Source organism: Nicotiana tabacum, chromosome 10 (assembly GCF_000715075.1).
Source record: "Nicotiana tabacum cultivar K326 chromosome 10, ASM71507v2, whole genome shotgun sequence".
Taxonomy (NCBI): domain Eukaryota; kingdom Viridiplantae; phylum Streptophyta; class Magnoliopsida; order Solanales; family Solanaceae; genus Nicotiana; species Nicotiana tabacum.
In genome coordinates, this window is record NC_134089.1 from 142,216,007 (window position 1) to 142,234,304 (window position 18,298).

The following is an 18,298-nucleotide window of genomic DNA, read 5'->3' on the forward strand; positions in this document are numbered from 1 at the left end:
CATCTCTCCAATCTTGATCGCTTCCGCGAATGGCTTACCCATGGCTGACATCATGTTTTGGAAATAGTCAGATTCTTGAGCCTGGAGAAAGGTAGTGACCATTTCCACTTCATCCATGGGAGGCTTCACTCTCGACGCCTGTTCACGCCACTTAATAGCATATTCTCTGAAGCTTTCCGAAGGTTTCTTCTTCAAATTCGATAGAGAGTTTCGGTCTGGCGCAATGTCGATGTTATACTGGAATTGTTTTACAAAATCTCTGGCGAGATCATCCCATATATGCCATCGGGACATTTCCTGATCCATATACCATTCCGAGGCTATCCCTACCAGACTTTCCCCAAAATATGCCATTAGCAGTTCTTCTTTTCCACCGGCTCCCCACAATTGGTTGCAGTATTTCTTAAGATGTGCAATGGGGTTACCGTGCCCATCGTATTTCTCGAACTTCGGGGTCTTGAAACCCGTTGGCAGGTGAACGTGAGGGAACATGCACAGGTCAGCATAAGAGACGCTCTTCTGTCCGCTCAATCCTTGCATATTCTTCAAACTTTGTTCAAGGCTTCTCATTCTCTTGGCAATCTCATTTTGTTCTGCAGTTCTGGGGTTCTGATCCTGCCCAGGTGCGAGCTCGCACTGAGGCGGTAGAGGATTAGTACTGGTAGCGAACCTAGTTGGTTCCATTAAGAACGATGGTGCTTGGAATGTAAAAGAGGATGAGTCAAAGCTTGGCTTGTACGGTGTAGGCTGTGCCACAATCGGGCAAGGCGATGCAGTAAAGATGTTCATGCTTGCATCAGTGGCCGACATTCGGGGATGAGGCTCAGAAGGCGATCCAGCAGAGAAGGCTGAGGTGGCTGGGTACCCGAATGGGGTAGCAGGATAATTTATGGGGACATTAGAAGTCCCACTTGACCTAGAGAATAATTCAGGGAATCCGGGGACGACACTTGGCGGCTCTTTCCCATTATTCCAGTCGTCCAGCATTTCCAATATGCGGAGCCGTAGGATTCTATTTTCCTCCGCAGTCGCGGATTCAGGTGTGAGGACGGCTGAGATTGAGCTCTCCTCAGAAATAGAGATCGTTTGCAATGGAATTTCTGAAGACATTTCCACACTTCCTTTTGACCTGGTGAAGTAAGTGTGAGTACTGCTTCTGGTCCTAACAACAGGTAGTTGAACACTTCTCTTTGACCTCGTGAAGTATGAGTGCGAGGCCAGACTTTCACCAAACCAAACGTCTTTCCAAAAAACCTGGAGGTACTTAATGACAAACGCACGGTTAGTTTGTAGCAAATAACAGATAGTTAATCTCACGTTGGGCATGATGCACCTATACAGTTAAGTGGATTACTATATGTTTGCTACGAGAGCATGCGTCATTCCGGCATTTTCCTCTTATTAGTTTTTCCCCTCTTTTTGTTTTTCTTTTATTATTTTTTTTTTATTTTTTCTTGTAGTAAAAGAAATGCGACCGGATCCGATGAGGACTGCCTACGTATCACGATGCCTACGTGAATCAGATCATTACGTAGTTCGAAATAACACAAATGATCGTAAAAGAAACAACCTCTTTATTGTTGAGAATGTTCTATTACAAACTACATTTTGCAAAAGAAAAAAGCGAACTTTGAAAATAAACCTAGATTCAAAATAGACTAAAAATCAACCTGATGGGAAAAACAAGCAGAAGATGCTAAGATACAGATTTGACCTATGAATGCATTATGGTTTTGAAAATTGGTGTCCGCGGGGCATCGTTCGGCCTCACCGCGGTCCTAGGCGTGAGATCCCTCTCAAGTTGCTCCAGCTCATGCATAGTCTGCTTGACATAACCCATTACTGCCGAGAGGACGGTAACGCTGGACATGTTCTCACATCGTAGACATCGTCTGGTGATGGCATGGGCAATGGCCTTGATCCTATCTCTGGTTTGCTTTTTCTCTATGAGTAGGCGTTTTATCTGATCGCTACATATCTTGAATACTTGAGCATCCTGTATATGATGATGCTTCAGTTGCCGTACTTCCAACTTCATCTGGGCTATTGAGTCGTACCAGTATCTGCTCTTAATTTGGAAATCCTTGGCCTGATTAGCTGCTTTGATCTCGAGTGTAGCCATCTCTCTCTTCATTTTAGCAACAGTTTTCTCGTAGTCGCCTTCCAATTGATTCAGGTATCGGCGATGCTTATCTACTCTTGCATCCCACTGTGCCTTGAGCTCGGCTATGACGTTTTCAGATTTCGCCAAACCATCTTGCCATTCCCTGATTTCACTTTTTAGCCTTTTTATCAGCTGCTCGTCTGATCGACGCCTTGGCTGTTTATCCGCATCCACCCTTATCTGTTTGATCTGGGCTCTGAGTATTTCGTTTTCCTGAATTAACATGTTCCGCTCTCCCAGATCGGTAGCAACTTGCACGTTGTGCTCATATTTCAAGCTTTCCACTTGTTGCTTTAACCTGCTGATTTCGGCGCAATAGCCTCTTTCTTTCGCTAACCAATCCCACTGCCTTTGCGATGATTCGGTGAGATTCCGGATGTGGGGTCTCTTAGCCGGTCTTTCATGCTCAAGTTCCCTTCTATGCCATGCAAGGTAACCTGGCGCCGTCTCTCCTTTGGCTCGATCCCGCACGCAAGTATCTGATTTCAAATAATGACACTCACTCCAGATTTGGCGAATCTTTGCTTCCGGGAATTGTCCGTTAGGACTTATTTCAACTGCTTGAGTGCTAAGATCCTCCTCATGAGGTACTGTCTGACATCTTCCGAACTGTCTCAAAACTCGGCAGGGTGCGTAAGGTTGAATGGTCTTAAGCCCCATCAGTAAGAAATGAGTTTTAGCTGCAGACATATATAGGATCTCATCAACAGGCGACCATCCCAACGTCCATTGTATTTGGCTGGCCGTAAGAACTTGAAAGAACGAGGTACATGCCAGGACTCCTTTGGGCAAAATGATCTCTTTGGTTCTCGTGTAAGATTCTTCTATGCAGGTCTTTTCCGGGGAACCATGGCTCAAAATCTCGGAATGATGGCAGAGGTGCTCGGTCATCCATATCTGTAGGAGCAAGTTACAACCTTCGAAGAAATCTCCCCCAGCTTTACAAGCTGTAAGAGCTCGAAAGATGTCAGATACCACCATAGGCGCGAGAGTACTGCCACTTTGCGTGAGTAAAGTGCTGACAACCCCGGATATCTTCAAATCAATGTTTCCGTCTTTCCTTGGAAATACCAGAAGGCCTAGGAACATCATCATGAATGCTACCCGTCTGTGCTTGTCCCACTTCTGACGAACTCCTTTGCTGCACAGTTTGTTGATTGGATTATTGAATCCCCCCTCATGACCGTACCTATCATATATGAAGCATGGAGTACAAAATCCGGCTGCCAGATCCGGGTTGTGGACTGTTCTAGGTATCTTCAATGAATCTAGGAACCTATGCACCGTGACAACTCTTGGGGCGACCAAGTATTTTTGCCTCAACGGAAGTTCAGCATTCCCGATGTACCCGGCCATTTCTTCCAAAGTCGGAGTGAGTTCGAAATCAGAGAAATGGAAAACATTGTGCGCTGGGTCCCAATAGGTAACCAAAGCTCTTATGATATCTCCCCGAGGTTGAATTTCCAACAAACCCACAAGACCTTTCAGATATTTCTTGACCTCATTTTGTCCTTCAACACCTAGATCATTCCACCATAGCCGTAGCTTGACAGTGATTTTGGTCATTATTGAAAAGTGTTCATTTTGCATTGTGCTCATCCTGCACATTTATTAAGGTGATTTTAACAAAAATGACTTGACTCAAAAATATTTTACAGTGGGGATCAAGTTTTGAACACGGCCTTTAAACACTTCGGGGACGAAGATTTTAAGGCTGTGTGGGTCAACCGGACAAAAATGCTAAACAAAACCCAAAAGTGGCTGTTTATGCAAAGTCAGCCTTCCGGCGTCCCTTTCGGGAACATTGGGCTATTTATGACAAAACAGCGTCACCTGATTTATTTACGACTCTTTTAAAGTTTGAAACGCATTTTTTTTATTCATTGATTTTGGCTATTTTAGCAAAAATGGGGGTTGAACCCGACGAGGGTTGCCTACGTATCTCACATCCGGTGAGAATCAAACCGGCGTAGTTCGGGCATACCGTAAATAGGGAAAATCGAATAAACCTAGAAATCAAGAATACGTATTTTTATTATTTTTGAAAAGATGATAAAGACTAAAGAAAATATTTGTTATTTTTTTATTTTTTTTTAGGAAAAATTTGGACTATTAGTCCGAATTCATAAAAGGGGTACTACGAAAGAAACAACATTTTTTGAATAATGAATTTTCCGTTTTTTTTTTTACTTTTAAAATAAATACCTTCTTTTTTTTTGATTTTGAAAGTGATAAAAGAAAATTTTTACATTATTTTTTTTAATAACTCTCAATAAAAAGAAATTTTTTTTTAGAAAAATTCCAACGAGGTTTTGACACTACTTGGACATTGGTTTTATTTTTCCAAAATAAGTAATTATCTCCCCTACGCTGCTATTTTTCCTTTTTTAGGAACCGGTCGACATGCGGAACCGAAACAAATAAATGCACAACACAGATAGGAATGCAGCATGATGGTCTTTTCATTTCAGGTTGCCTGTCCTAGACAGACCCAACCCCTGTGTTGAGTCCCCTAAGTCAAATGCAGCATGATGCAAATAAGCGTTCCTACTAGGGATCCGGCATGAAGTCAAGTTATTCTAGGTTCGTAACCTGGGTATTTGTTCTAGACTGTGTGCCCCAGCGGACAACTCGAGTCGAGGAGGGGGCTACGTACCTGGGACCCGCGAGATCGTCCGGCTTTGTAACTTGTCCGACCTCTTTCTTATTTCAGGTATTGACACTAACAGAATAGGGAGTCTCGACCAGCGAGCTTCTCCCCGGAGGTAAGAAGAGAAAGGTTTCGGAACAGTTTATATACAGTTCAGATAATATCAAAGCGGTAAAAGACAACATTTAGCATGCTATGCAAAAACATGTAATAAAAATCAGATAATAAAGCCAAATATAACAATTATTCTAAGCTCGAATTCTTGAACCCTGAACCAGTGGTTCTGGGTCATTTCCCCAGCAGAGTCGCCAGAGCTGTCACACCTCCTTTTTGCGCGCCCGCCCCGAAGGGTAAAAATGCGCAAGAGAGTTTTTCCAATTTAAGTGACAATATTCGAAATGGGATTATTTATTTAATTCAGAGTCGCCACTTGGGAAAGGTTTGGCTTCTGGTGTCCCAAGTCACCGGTTTATCTTGAATCCCGAATCGAGGAAATTTTCGACTTTTCCAAATGAAGTCTGCGAACCAGAAATTCTAAGTAAGGAATTCTGTTGACCCGAGGGAAGGTGTTAGGCACCCTCGAATCCCGTGGTTCTAGTACGGTCGCTTAAATTGTTATAATGGCTAAATATCTGATTTAAATACATGTTGTGACTTATGTGCTTTTATAAAGTTTAAACCGCTTTTATTATTATCATTTATTTTATAGAATTGCAACGTCGTAAAAATGCATCTCGAACCACGTCACAATCAATGCACCCGTAGTTGTTAACGCATTTCGACTCCGTTGAGATTTGGATTCGGGTCACATCAATGTGCACTCGAGTTTAAGAACGTAATTTAATTAAGCCGTGCCTAAAGAGTCTAACGCGTTATTATTTTTGTAGAAGGCCATGAAATTCGCTAAACGGCCTATCCTGGACTCTAAATAATTATTATGGTTATTTATTGAGGGCCCCGCAATTTTGCATTTTTATTTGGCGAGGCTCGCCTCTATTTTAGAAAAGGATATCCTAAAGTGGCTACATTTCTAATACATTTGTCTCTAGGAAAATAAAGGAGAAAAATACTAAACTTACTTGTTTAAGCAACTAACATACTAAATCCCTACTATATATGATGAATCCAAATTTTTGCTTGATTGCCTAATTGGTTGTTTATGAGGTAAGAATTATCTCATGCCTCGTCTTTAAGGAGTGAATAAGTTTTGTTAATTTGCTAAGGGGGTTGCTAATAACGTACACTAAATTTGCAAAAAAAACGATCTTCCAGTTCGAATTGCAAAACTAGCTCATTTGGGCTTGATAAATGAAATCAGTTGTTTATTAGGAAAACCACTGTTAATTGAACTCAAAATAGTCGCGTTATTTCGAAACGATGAATCTATATTGAAGCCCATATTGAAACTATGTAGAAACAAGTAGTCCAATAACAGGGTCAGCATACATTATTACCCTGTTAACGTAATGCTGCATGAGAATTAGTTCGGGGTTCACTTATCCTGAATTCAAATAGAAACGAATGTAGCAGATTCGATGGTTCAGAGATCTAGGCAAAAATACATACATATGCTTGCTATGATTCTATGTTATGATATCATAACTGAAACAAAACTAATAGTTGCATGCTTTAAAAAACACATCTGATCTATCAAGCCAATGCTATCTAATTGTTCATCTCAACTTAGAATATATGTTAATTTATACAGAATGTTTGCAGTTTGCAGTTAAACAAATACAGGCTAAACTAACATTCAACCTATTTTGAACACCAGTATTATAACATAAACAGATGTTCATTTCTTTATTTCTGCTTCAACTTCAAACTTTCAACAACACATGGTTTCAGGAGTTGTGTACCTGGAAATATTTGACAATTGAAGAAGAGGGAAATCAGCAGAGTAACAATGGCAACAGGTGCAGCAGCAATAACAGCAGGCAACAAACAGGGCAGTGGAAATAGAAAACCCCAGATAGGCCAAACTTCAAGAAGTAACCCAATGCAAACTAACAACCAGTGAGCTCAGTTTAAACTTGAAAGGAACAGAATGAGCAGAGGAACAGATGAAATCCAGATGACAATATGAAGAAAACAGTTCCTGATTTTCCTATCCTTTCCCCTTGTATCTGCCTGTGTGTGTTAATAAGGATGTATTCAGCTCTCTCTTCTCAAATCTATCCTTTCTCTGTATGCTCTCTATCTCCTCTAATATCAGGTGTTCTCTCTCTTTCCAACTGAAGGAAGTCTGTGTCTATCCCTCTATGTGTCTTCCCTCCCCTGTATATATCAGATGTCTCCTCCTTCTCAGAACTGATGGAAGTCTGTGACTATGCCTAATCCCCTTTCCCTCTGTGTTCACTTTTTAATATCAGGTGGTGTCCCTTTTCTTTTCTCCTATCTTCTCTATCTGTGTCTCTCTATGTGCCCTTCCCCTCTAATCTCTGTATCTATTCTTCTTTTATAAGCCTTAACATTACCCCTTTTAACAGCCTGTTTAGAATATCACAACACCCCTCCCATGTGCCTTCCATTTTCAGATTCCAATTGGCTAATTAAGTATGAACAAAACCCATGATATTCCCTGGCAGACTCACTTTAAGTAATGTTTATTATTTCTGAGGTTAAAGTAGAGTATGGGCAGCAGAATGTAGTCTGACAGCATATGCTGTCAAACTATTTTAATTAAAAAGGACCTTTATGCACATGTTGTGCACAAATGCACATGACATCAATTCAGATTACAGTTACAGACCAAGCCTTAGGTTTCTGAAACCACATTAACAACTATAAGTAACTGAACTTAGTTCTTAATTGATTCAGGCAATGTTCAACAGAAGCAAATCGATTTATTTTTGTTCAGACAGTTGAAACTAATTGACGACACATGTCGACTCGACTATATTAGTTATAACACGTACAATCGACACCAAAATCAGACATTCAAAAATATAGGACACATGATTCGAATTGTACTGACTAAACAGAATTGTGCTTCGAGGAATCAGTTAATCAGTACAAATTTGGAATTCAACTAATTGCACAACAAATACATACATACACACTATCAGAACAAGTAGAAGAAGATACTCAATCAAACAACAATGGTTCAGGCAAAGTGGACAGGGCATAGTTGATAAAATTCGGGGACAACAACAACAATAAAAGCCTTTCAAACAAACATGGACTAATAGAACAAAGAAAAGAGAACAGAACTCACCTCAAATCCCAAAAAATCATAACCTTAACTCGGACTCGGACAGACCTTTCTTAAGGCTGAACGGACTTTAATCGAAGTGTTTCTCAGATGAGAAACACTTCGATTAAGGTCCATTAGACCTTAATACTTTGGTTTGAACAAGACACGGCCCATCGACGAGGAACCTTATGTTTCCAAAATCAAATCTGGGATTCGTGCTTCCCTGGTCAGATTCAGACCAAACCAAGCATGGTTTGGTCACGAGGGGGTCAGGGGAGTGTCTGGTGTGAAGCTGGGGTTAAACCGTGTAGATCGAGTTTTGACTCGAATCTTCAAATGAAGATTCGAGAAGGTGGGATGGGATTCGAACTACGTGGTTAGCAGATCCGTGTTCTGGATGGCAAGGGGTTCTATGGTGTTAAGGGTAGGGTCACCGGCGTCCATGCCGCCGGCTTTCATGGTGAAGGATACAGGGGCGGCTAGGGTTTGAAGGGGACGGGTTTGGTGAAGACGAAGGCTGGGGTGTTGGATAGGGGGGCAGGGTATGGTAAAGGGTTTATATAGTTAGTGGGTAGGTGGATCCTGGCCGTTGGATGAGGTGTGACGAAGGGCCAGGATCCTTCGACTAACGGGGAACGGTGTCATTTCAAGGGTAAAGGGTTTGGGTTGGTCCGGGGGAGACGGGTCGGGTTCCTTAGTGGGTTATGGGGAATCGATCTTGAACGTTGATCAATTTGAGATCAACGGCCCAGATCAACCTGTATTAATACGACGTCGTTTGGACGCTCTGGGTGTTTAGCTGGTGTGGACCGGGCAGGCCTGGTTTTGGGCTGTTTGTTTGGGCCAATTTTAATAAATTGGCCCAATCCGGAAGAAGAAGATTTTTTTTTATTATTATTATTTCTTTTTCTTCTTTATTTTAAAAACAAAACTAAGCAAAATCAAATTAAAATTAAATACACACTCAATACAATTATTTGCACACACACTAAAATATTTCAAAACAGGTAAAATCAAACAAAATAAAATCACGGACGAAGATGCCTATTTATGATTTTCTATTTAACGACCGGATTACGGTTCGAATTATGCATGACACACACATTTTTTTGTATTTTGTTTTAAATAATAAAAAATACAAATGGGCAAAAGTCCCAAATAAATCAACAAAGTGCCGTACAGAATTCCAAAAATTGTACAGCAGGACCAAAAAAAAAATTATTTTTTTTTATTCTTTTGGAGCGATTGTCGCGCAAAACAAAAATCACGTGCTCACAGTGTGTCAGGCCACCATTTTTAAAAATGATTTTTTCCTTTAAAACACTTTGGACTCCAAAACTAAGTCCGCACCAGAGATTTGGGTAAGGGGGTTCATTTGACTCGGGGAGAAGGTGTTAGGCACTCCCCAAGTCCCGTAACTGGTACGGTTACATACTTGATCTAGTCGGCTTTTAAAGCATTCAAATTGAAGTAGAAAACACACAAAAGGGAAAATAAACACATAAAAGGCTCGAGATCATCCCCACCTAATTAAAAGAAAAAGAGAAATGAACATAAACTAAAAATACTGCAAAGTTCTACTTTAGGCCTCCAATTACAAGTACAACGGGGCATACCCCAGAAAATATATACAAATTGCGCGGGGCATTCCCCAGATGAATTTTAACTAAGGGAATGACCTCTTACCTCGAAACTAACAAAAACCCTAAGGCTTGCCTACACAAGTGTGATCGGCCTAAACATGCTTCTAGCGGGCAATATAATAAAAGCAAAACAAATAAAACTAAAAATTAATTTCATGCTCATCCCCTTTTTCTTTTCATCATTTTTTTATTAGGCCGAGCCCGACACCTAAAACATGAAACAAACTAACTGTTAATGGGCTTCGGCCTTTGCCCTCACTCCACGGCACAATGTCACGCAAACACACCACGAAATAACTGCGACACCATCAAACAGCCAAGCATAAAGTGAACAAATAAATAAGTGATATGACCAAAGAGAAGGCGGATTGAAAGTATGATAAGAGCCAACTATTACCATAAGGACCCATTTTCTACACCAAATGATAACAAACTCATGCTCTAATTAAAAAGCCTATGCCACCCGCTAAGCCAATTTATACTGGAAAATTTCAGAATATTGACTCTTTTAGTTTGCCTTCACCTAGTTAAGTTTCTGTGCACATGGGTGTCAATCAGAAGCAAACAAATCCCTATTGATTTTATATATTTCCTATTCCCAACTTGCAATTTCATAATTTATTCTAATTTCGACTACAACTTCTAGAATCGAGTTGGCGGATGCTTCCTACCAAAATTAACAGAAGCAGACTAGCATGCTTGAAAATTCAGTAATACAGGTCGTTGCTGATAGAATATAAAGATAGCAAAACACCGAAGCAAACTAGAGAGCAAGGAATCAATAATTCTGGACCCTAACTATGTGAGTGACCTTTTAATTAGCAGAAGAAATAGAACATAGTGTTAGATGTTTTTCAAACAGAAAGACAAATGACTACTAACGGGCATATAGTCCCGAACCAGCTGGATGATTCCATGTCCATTCACAGCTTGGACAACAACTCAACAAAAGAAAACAATTAAACTAATCAAAACATCAACTAAGGACGCCGACAGATTTATGTCAAGAAAAGAAAGTTGTCATATGTGACTACCAGTCAGTGGTGGAGGAGAAACAGGGCAGGAGATTATGTAGATTCAAATCAAATTGCAACATCAGAGAAATCATGATAGAATGAGGAATTAAGCACACACAAACTACTGGGATTGACTCGATTAAGATTCAAGGATTCGCACAATTTTAGAAATTAAGCGAGGCTAACCCAAACCAATAACAGACAGAGAACATCAAAGAATAATTTCATAAACTCATTTTGACATACAAACTCAGCCAAACCAAGTAGAAATCTTCATGAAAATGGTAGACAAGCATATTACGACCATCAGTCGCAAAAATCGATTCAAGTTCCGTTTGTTAATCTCAAGAACCAATACTTTCCTCTAATATTAACCGAGCATCAGACAATTTATAGCCAATTAAGATTCAATTCTTATCATGTCTCAGTCAACACTAAACTAGGGAGAAAGGGAATCAGAAATGAACCTGAAAATGAGCTTTTGATTAACCTTGTTTGGAAGCAAATACAGAGAAACTTGGCATAGGAATTCGAGTATCCAACAGAGAAAGCACAAGGCAGTAACGGAACGGGTTTAAGAGCCATGAACTTGACCTCCAATGAAACTCGGACTCGTCAACTCCAAACGCCTCGAACGAATTCCATAATTTGAACACCAAAATTTGTTTTTCCCACGGAAGATATATATATATATATATATATATATCTATATATATATATATATATATATATATATATATATATATATATATATATATATATGTATATATATATATATATTTTTTTGTATTTTTTGAGATTAAAACTAGAAGCACAAAAAAAAATCTAAAAAAGACTAGAATAATCAAAGGAAAACCCCTCTTTTGAAACCCTTGCTTCTAACCTCAATCTTTTTTTCTTCCCTCTATCCAAAAAACCCCAAATATATATATCCTCTCGAATCTTCTTCTCCTCTTCTCCAAGAAATCTCGTGTGGGGACCTCAACAAAATCCGAAAATTCCATTTTTTAACAAAAATTAGAAAATGAAAGTCTTGGATCTAAATTTAATCCAATGGCTCCCATTTTCCAACACTTATTTCAAGGACTCCGATTTTTTATTTAAACAAAAGAAATAGAAGAAGAAATCCACATGAATCGGATTGAAATGATGAGATTTGGTACGATTTGAGTGACGTGGAAGAAGGAGAGGAGAGGAGGGGGGACCATGGGACTAGGACGAGTGAACTCGCCGGGTTTGGACGAGTTCCGGCGAGTTTGAGAGTGGTGAGGGATGCGGGCAGAGGCTGGAAAGGGGGGCGCCGATTTGGGTAGTCTTTAGGGTTAGGGTTAGTGAATATTAGGTTTATATTTGGGGTGAGGGGATTAATCGGGTCCGTTGGATTAAAAGGGATGAACGACTGAGATTAAAATCAAAATGGGGCGGGTTATGGGTCGATCCGGCGGGTCAAAGGGTTGGGTTAAGGAAAGGAATGGGCTGCCGATTTTGGGCTTCTACTTGTGTAGAACTGGTGCTTCAAATTTGTACTTCTTTAATTTTTAAAGTCCATTAAATAACAAACTTAAACTTTTAAATTAAAACTAAACTAATTCCAATTAATTAAATAAACTACATGATAATATGAAACCATATATTTTTAATATATCATGTTTTATATAGATTAAAAATAAGAGTGAAAATCATGGTAAAAATAAAATATATGGCTATAAAAATATTAATAACCTAAACTAAATAGAAATAAGGTAAAACATGAAATTATACACACACACACACACACACACACACATATATATATATATATATATATTGTATTTTTCAAGGATTATACTAAAATATAAAAACCATGGCAAACTTAGCATAATACTACTATAAAAATACTAATGAACTTAAATAAATAAAAATAAAAGCAAAATATATAATAAGATAAATTGAATTTTTTTTATGGTTTGAAATTAAAAATAAAATAGGTTAAAATTGCATAATAACTCAAGTAGATATTTTAAAACACAAAAATACTAAAACTAACTTTAAAACTGTGTGAGTCAAAAATTACATGTCTACAGTTGCCCCACTTTGACGGGAAACACAAAGTGTTTTCGGACAAAGAATGACAAGACATGTTTTTGACCCGACCCTTATTTAGAGAGACAAAAACTAAAACAAAAGAGAATGTTACCGAGCCCTGGTATCTGAGCTGCCTACATATCCTTGGCTATAAAATAATCAAGCCACGTGTAGTTCAAAAGTGCTAAGAGTGATGGAGTATACCGAGGTGGAGAGCCAAGTGAAGTGCCGTCGAGGTTCCAGTCCGCGGTTCCTTCCATTACATCAAAATAGAAGAAAACATTACAGCAAAGTGAAAGAAAAATACAAGATCCTATCTACTTCTTGTATTGGATCTTCCTTGAATCTCTATTTGATCTTCAATATGCAACTGAAAAATGGACCATGTTCTTCAGGCGGGCCCTGATGCTTCTTGAATTTGCGACTTGAAGTAGCTCTGAAATGAATTCCCTCGTTCTCCAGGTAGGCGCCTGCCAATAGCTTGACTTTGGTATAAAATGAGCTCCCTCATTCTCCGGGTGGGTGCCTGATTTCCAAGACTTGAATTGTATTCCCTCGTTATCCAGGTGGGCGCCTGATTACCAAAACTTGAACAGTATTCCCTCGTTATCCAGGTGGGCGCCTGATTTCTACAAAACAGTCAAAACAAAAGAAATTTTTCTGCCCCAGTTTGGGATCTGGGCATATTTGTGAGTGTTAATCGGATCATGTTACCTACAGAGCTTTAAGAATTTAAAAGCTAAATCCTATTATCCAGGAGGGCCTTGAAAACTTCAAATTAAATCTCATTATCCAAGAGGGTCCTGAAAAATTAAAAACTAAATCCCATTATCCATGAGGGTCCTGAAACTTTTAAAATTAAATCCCATTATCCAGGAGGGTCCTGAAAATTGAAAACTAAATCCCATTATCCAGGAGGATCCTGAAAATTTAAAAGCTAAATCCCATTATCCAGGAGGGTCCTGAGAACTTTTTAAAATTAAATCCCATTATCCAGGAGGGTCCTAAAAATTTAAAAATTAAATCTCATTATCCAGGAGGGTCCTGAAAATTGAAAACTAAATCCCATTATCCATGAGGGTCCTGAAAATTTAAAAACTAAATCCCATTATCCATGAGGGTCCTGAAAATTTAAAAACTAAATCTCATTATCCAGGAGGGTCCTGGGAATTTTAAAATTAAATCCCGTTATCCAGGAGGGTCCTGAGAACTGAGAATGAACTTACCTGAGCCATGCTCTCATCTTTGAGGATTCTGAACATAATTTCTTGCTCCCTGAACCATGCTTTTTCATGGGAGGTCCCTGTGGATTTAAAAATTTTCTTGCCCCTGTTTCAGACAAATAAAATCTTATTAGTTTGAAAACGTGGTGGTTAGTTTGTGGCATCCTTGCTGAGTGTCTGCTTCCGCCACTGCCATGCTTCATTCTGATTAGCTGCTTCGAGCTAGCAAGAAGTTGTTTGACCTTTTGATTGGAACTGGACCACAAAACCTCTACATGACCTGAATCTCTCACACTCACTTGTTGCATTGTGTTTTCATTTTGAAAGTTGTTGAATCCTTGTATTTTCTCAAAATTCAAGATTCACTTGATTTCTTGAACCTCAGTTATCACCATACTGCTTATTCTAAATCAAGTCAATTGTGATATGCCTAGCCGGACTCCGCTTTGTACAATTTAGAAGTTGGTAGTAGGCTTTGAAATCCTTTCTTTCTTGTTCAACAAGGGATAACTCAAAAGAGACCCATAAAGATAGACTCAAAGAGTAGAGTGATATGATTTTTGACAAAAGGAACAAAGGAAAATTTTGAGCACAGATGACTATATGAAGAAGAATGAGAAAAGAAGACTTATCTGAGGGAAGCAGCCAGCTCCAATGATCATGACATGCATTTCGGATTGATCAGCCTAATTCGTCCAACCAATCATATTTTCAATTCATGTCCTGTCTTCATACTTAAAACCGGGCTTTCACCGATCTAAATTCTCTGTAAAGTCATGAGCCTCGTTTGAGTTGTAGTGCCCCAAAGGGTTTTCACCAACAAGCCTCTCTCATTTGTTCATCTCTCAACTCACCATCGCCTTATGGTGCCCGCGAGGGTTTTCACCAATAAGACTCTCTCATTTTAAATTTTCTCTCAGCTCACCATCGCCTTACGGTGCCCGTGAGGGTTTTCACCAATAAGACTCTCTCATTTATTCAATTTTCCTTTGTGCCCATGATCAGAGTGTTACCCATGATGCAAATCATACCTCTATCTCGCTTGACCTGGCATCCTCAAAGATTGATCAGAAGGTCTTTCTTTGGACCATAATGTAGGCTTTTGGACAGGGTTAGAAAGAAAGGGTGGCATGAAGACTCAAACTAATTTAAGATGAAAAGGGGTTAAACTTACAACTTTTGGAATCAGATCTTTTCAAAACCCAAACTTCTGCCCCAGTTTCTTTGGGTCTGGGGAATTTTGATTTTTATTTTGATGGGACCGAACCGTAAGGCTGCCTACGTATCCTTAAAAGGAATCAGGTTGAACGTAGTTCAAAAGGACGTTGTTTGTTTTTGTTGCTTTTCTTTTCTTTTCTTTTTTCTTTCTTTTTTTATTTTTCTTTTCTCTTTTTTTCTTTCTTTCTTTCTTTTTCTTTCTTTTTTTCTTTTTCTTTCTTTTTCATTATTCTTATTTTCATTCATTCATTCATTCATTCATTTTTTTTGGTTCTCTAATTCTGTTACTGATTCCGAAAGAGGGGTATGAAGGAAAATAAATAAAGCTCAAAAGGGGTAACAAAGGGTGAAAGTGTTTGGGTAGCGGAACAAAATGCCCTCATCATTTCAACTTTGAACATGCCAAGTACAAAATACAACTGAAAGTAAGCGGAGAAATCATACATAGTACCTCTTAACTGCATCAGAATTGATAGCCATATCTACACATTTGCCTTCTATGTCTATTAAATACAAAGCACCATTGGGCAACACTCTTGTCACGATGAATGGCCCCTGCCAGTTTGGGGCGAACTTGCCTTTAGCTTCAGCCTGATAAGGAAGGATGCGTTTCAATACCATCTGGCCCACTTTGAATTTCAGAGGACGCACCTTTTTGTTGTATGCTCTTGCCATTCTCTTCTGACACAATTGACCATGACATACTGCAGCCAACCTTTTCTCATCAATCAAACTCAACTGCTCTAGCCGGGTTTTGACCCACTCATCATCATCAATTTCAGCTTCTGCAACGATCCGAAGGGATGGAATCTCAACTTCTGCAGGTATAACTGCCTCAGTTCCATATACTAGCAGATAAGGAGTTGCAACTACTGAAGTGCGAACAGTAGTGCGATAACCCAGTAAGGCAAAAGGCTACCTTTCATGCCACTGCCTAGAACCTTGAACCATCTTACGAAATATATTCTTTATGTTCTTGTTAGCAGCCTCAACAACTCCATTTGCCTTGGGGCGATGCAGAGTGGAGTTCCGATGCATGATCTTGAATTGATGGCATACCTCTTTCATCAAATGACTGTTGAGATTAGCAGCATTGTCTGTGATGATCACCTTAGGAATTTCGAACCGACAAATGATATTTGAATGAACAAAATCCACCACCGCCTTCTTGGTCACGGACTTGAAAGTTACAGATTCGACCCACTTGGTAAAGTAATCAATGGCCACCAGAATAAACCTATGCCCATTTGACGCTGCCGGCTCAATTGGTCCAATGACATCCATGCCCCAAGCAAACAAAGGCCAAGGTGAATACATTGTGTGTAACTCAGATGGGGGAGAATGAATCAAATCACCATGTACCTGGCATTGATGACACTTGCGAACAAAACTGATACAGTCCCGTTCCATGGTGAGCCAATAATAACCTGCTCGAAGTATCTTCTTTGCCAAGACATACCCGTTCATATGCGGTCCGCAAACTCCAAAATGCACTTCGACCATGATAGTTGAAGCTTCCTTAGCATCTATGCACCTCAGCAATCCTAAATCCGAAGTCCTCTTGTACAAGATTCCTCCACTCAAGAAAAATCCACTAGCCAGACGTCGAATGGTTCTCTTTTGGTCACCTGTAGCATGTACTGGATATACCCCTGACCTGATGTATTCCTTGACATCGTGGAACCAAGGTTCGCCATCTATTTCTTCTTCCACCATATTACAATAAGCATGTTGATCATGAACTTGGATATGCACGGGGTCGACATAAGCCTTGTCCGGATGATGTAACATTGATGCCAGAGTAGCCAAGGCATCAGCAATCTCATTATGAATCCTAGGAATATGTCTAAATTCAACCGACCTGAATCGTTGACAAAGATCATGCAGACACTGTCGGTACGGTATGAGCTTCAAATCTCGAGTCTCCCATTCTCTTTGAATTTGATGAACCAACAAATCTGATGAACCAACAAATCTGCATCTCCCAGAACCAGTATTTCCTGGACTCCCATGTCTACAGCTAACCTCAAACCTAGAATGCATGCTTCATACTCAGCCATGTTATTAGTGCAATAAAATCGAAGCTGGGCTGTTACAGGGTAGTGTTGCCCTGTTTTAGAGATAAGTACAACCCCTATTCCGACCCATTTCATGTTAGCAGCTCCATCAAAGAAGAATTTCCAACCTAGCTTTTCATCATGGTCAACCACGTCAACACACATGACCTCTTCATCAGGAAAATAAGTCTTCAGTGGCTCATATTCATCATCCACCGGATTTTCGGTCAAGTGGTCGGCCAAGGCTTGGGCCTTCATCGCGGTCCGAGTCACATAGATAATGTCAAACTCTGTAAGCAAAATCTGCCACTTCGCGTGGGCATAGACTTCTGAAAGATATACTTTAGAGGATCCATGCGGGAAATAAGGTAAGTAGTGTAGGAAGACAGATAATGCTTCAACTTTTGTGCTACCCAAGTTAGGGCGCAACATGTCCTCTCAAGCAGAGTGCATTTAACCTCATAGGGAGTGAACTTCTTACTGAGATAATAGATTGCTTGCTCCTTCTTTCCGGTGATGTCATGTTGACCCAATACACATCCAAAAGAATTATCCATGACTGTCAAATAGAGAATTAAAGGTCTTCCAGGCTCTGGTGGGACCAACACATGTGGATTCGATAGGTACCTCTTAATCTTATCAAATGCTTCTTGACATTCGTCAGTCCACTTGACTGCATCATTCTTCTTCAGCAGCTTAAAGATGGGCTCACAGGTTGCCGTGAGCTGAGCAATGAACCTGCTGATATAATTTAACCTTCCAAGCAAACTCATCACCTCTATTTTGTTCTTTGGTGGTGGTAACTCTTGAATGGCTTTGATCTTCGACGGGTCTAACTCAATACCGCATCGACTGAACCACGAATCCTAGCAGTTTCCCAGACGGGACACCAAATGCACATTTCGCTAGATTGAGCTTGAGGTTGTACCTGCGGAGCCTTTGGAAAAACTTCCTCAAGTCTTGGGCATGGTCAGACTGCTTCTTTGACTTTATGATCACATCATCTACATAAACCTCAATCTCCTTATGTATCATGTCATGAAATATGTTGGTCATCGCCCTCATGT